The sequence below is a fragment of the Papaver somniferum genome, chromosome 8 (genome assembly GCF_003573695.1).
Source record: "Papaver somniferum cultivar HN1 chromosome 8, ASM357369v1, whole genome shotgun sequence".
Lineage (NCBI taxonomy): Eukaryota > Viridiplantae > Streptophyta > Magnoliopsida > Ranunculales > Papaveraceae > Papaver > Papaver somniferum.
Genome location: NC_039365.1, coordinates 155,600,249 through 155,603,420, shown reverse-complemented (window position 1 = coordinate 155,603,420; position 3,172 = coordinate 155,600,249). Strand labels below are relative to the sequence as shown.

The window sequence follows — 3,172 nt, the reverse complement described above, 5'->3', positions numbered from 1 at the left end:
TTTTTTTTGTGATTTTCTTCTTTTTTACTTTTTACATTTCTCTCCTCTGCCATTAGGGGAGCAGAATTCTTGTACTCTCTTTTTCTCAATAAGATCTTTTTGTTTTGCTATTCAGAAAAACAAAAAAGTGTACTTTTTATTACCTATTCAACCCACAATATCATTATTTATTTAGTTTTTTTGAATAACAGAATGCTCATCCTCATATAGCCCGGGGCAATGACATTTAAAGATGTTCACGAACAAAACGACCGTATGTAACATCCAATTTGAGAGAACATAAATAACATTTTGTTTTATTTTTCAGGTGTTTGTCATACATAATGTACATTTCTTAGCCGACCTGATCTTAAGGGACAAGCAAATTACACCTAAAAGTTAGAAAAATCATCTGTTTTTTAAACTTGAGGAAACCTCGATCGGAAAAACCATTTTTCACGCCAGGTAAATATCTCACTTACAAAAGGATTACTTTACTCGTTAAAGAACGCATGTGATTGTTATTGGCTTTGGGCTTATTGATTTTATACAAATTTTTATAAGGACACATCTTGTAAACCGATTTTATCGATCTCTTAAAATTTTAAAAACTACTTTATTGATTATCTTTTTCTTTTGAAAGATACATTGATTAAAAGTCTTTGCCTTATTTTCCAAAATACAAAGAAATTTCATTTTTAAATAATTGCAGAACATTTCTTTGGCATGTATTATGCTTCTGTATGTAGAGCATATGCCATGGGCATGGGATGATATTATCAGTTGACCTAGAAATTACCTACGACTAAATTTCATGAGGAACAGTCCTTACAAGCTACAAGCCCTTATCTTTGATTCACCAAAGCTTCATCTTTTTGACCAACACTAGTTAGGCATATGTAATTGTTTTTCCAAGAACTAGCATATGTCGAAGTTCATCTTACTATAGTAAAAGACAAAATTAGCCCTCCATGTTTTTAACTCAACAACACCTCCTCCCGTCGTCATCAATCGAACCTCTATATCCTTCGTTCAGCACCAACATCAGCACCGTATCCGCTACCACCCCCGACTCTCACACCACGATCCTTCACCACCAACTCCATTAACACCACCGTAAACACCACCACCCCCAACTCCTCACCACGTCATACACAGACACAGCGATTCACCACCGCCACTACACCATCAACACCATCGTTACCAGCTAAATTATCACCACGACACAGCCATACTGCAGGTGCATATGTTTTTCCATACTCTCTTTTAAATTTCCAAATTTCTATTTCCCAATTCTAACAAAATTAGTTGTCACATCTTTCCCAATTTGTATCTAATTATAAAATCGCCAGCCAAGTATTTGCATAAATGCCTATGAGATTATTTAATAACGTTTGATATGTTTAGCTGCATATATTTGCAAATCTGGGCTAAAAATTCATGTTTTTTCTTCCATGAAATTCACAACACCTGCCTAGCTCTCTAATTTGGATAATGTATGGTTGTTTTTCTTTTTGAAATGCTTACTAATTTCTTCTTTGTCTGCTAATTCTTTCAAATTTTGTGACACTGAATTTTTATATTTAACCTATAATTTTATTTTTTTTGCAGTGGAAGATGAGTAGGGCTAACTATATTGAGCACATTTTGGTACCTTTTTGTTAATCCACTCTCAATTTTGGCTAACCATACAACTAATGTTCAGGTATTGGTCCAAGTTTACTTAATTCTGCGGATTCTTGCAAAATTCTGCAACTGTGTTTCCTCTTATTGGGATGGATAGGTCAGGTAATGATATATATATGCCATTATTGAAGAGACTATAACCAAGATATCACTAGGTACATCTCTTTCAACTATGTGCATTATGATACCCACTATTTACGTGCCAAACTTTTATGCTGAGCAATAGCAAGAAACGAAGTAGTTATCGATAAATAGATGCTTATTAGTCTAATGTTTCATTATTTTTTTTGCTTAGTTGTTTAATGGGTCTGCCACCTTGCATGTATTTTGCGTTTTGGATGACCATTTTTCTTAGGTACCTAATCAGTAATCATTGGTGTGCATATGCTTATTAGTTAACATTTGAACTTCGAACTACTGTTTCTTGCATGTATATTTTGTGTCTGGGGTGCGCCGTGCGCGGTTGATCCCTCTTTTCTTTATTATAGTAAGATTTAAGTATCTTTATTTGATTGTGGATTTGTCTCCTTCCATATTATACATTTCAGTATCTTTATTTACTTGGTAGATTTTATTGGTAGCATGTAGCTTCCTTCGATAGATCAAGTGCAGGAGTTTGACTCAAAGATTAGTTGTTTAATGAAGAACACACTACCTCATTTCCGTCGAAGTCCTATACTAATCGAGTTAGAAAGACAAAGGCATGCTCAACTACAGGTCCGCCGAGTTTGGACCAAACAAAAACGTAATGATGTGAGTGAAAATGAAAAGGAAGTACATCTACAAAGACGCCGCAATGATCATAATTCAATGACAGAAATTGAGAAGGAAGCAAATCTACAAAGACGTCGAAATGCTTATATGAAGAAAACAAGAGGTGGTGACGAAATGACAAGTCGACAGGTGCATCGCACGTGCGTCTTTGCTAGTGCACATAAATACATCCCTCTTTAATTTTGATTTAGACAAGTTTTTGTTTGATGCCGGTTTTTTCTTGATATCTCGCATTCGACTACATAATATATAATAACTGTGCATTTCTAAGTCATCGGATTGTAAACATGCATGAGTATTTGAAGGTTTAAAATTGCATGTCTATTATGCACTGAAGTGCGTGATATTATTAGAATCCTCATTTGGGGCATACATAGAAATTTTAGGGCATACATATGGATGACCCTAACTAGTGTGGGGTGATAAGGGATGTCTAATGAGTGGTTAAGTTACTTAAATACCCTTGATTAATTAATTAATTTTTAATATTAACTTTTTTAGTTTATTTTTTTCATAATTTTTAATTTTTTCTTTATAAATTTCTTTTTTTGATTTTTTTTTTTGGTGATAATTTTGATTTTTTTTTCTTTTTCTTATTGCATGGAATTTTTTTTTACGATAATTACAGAGCAAAGTTCGGCTAACAATAAAATCAAAATTATCAGCCGAACTTCTCTTTTTTCTTCATCCTGAAAGTGTCGAGGAACAGTTCCGCTGATAATTAAACACGACG

At 33.7% G+C, this 3,172-nt stretch overlaps 1 long non-coding RNA gene across 1 annotated transcript; it reads left to right on the top strand.

Moving 5' to 3' along the window:
- Positions 1-928: 928 nt before the first annotated feature.
- On the top strand, positions 929-2,800 carry LOC113304761. Its single transcript, XR_003338380.1, has 2 exons — positions 929-1,219; positions 1,591-2,800. It is a non-coding gene; the product is annotated as an uncharacterized LOC113304761 (long non-coding RNA).
- The last annotated feature ends 372 nt before the right edge of the window (positions 2,801-3,172 follow it).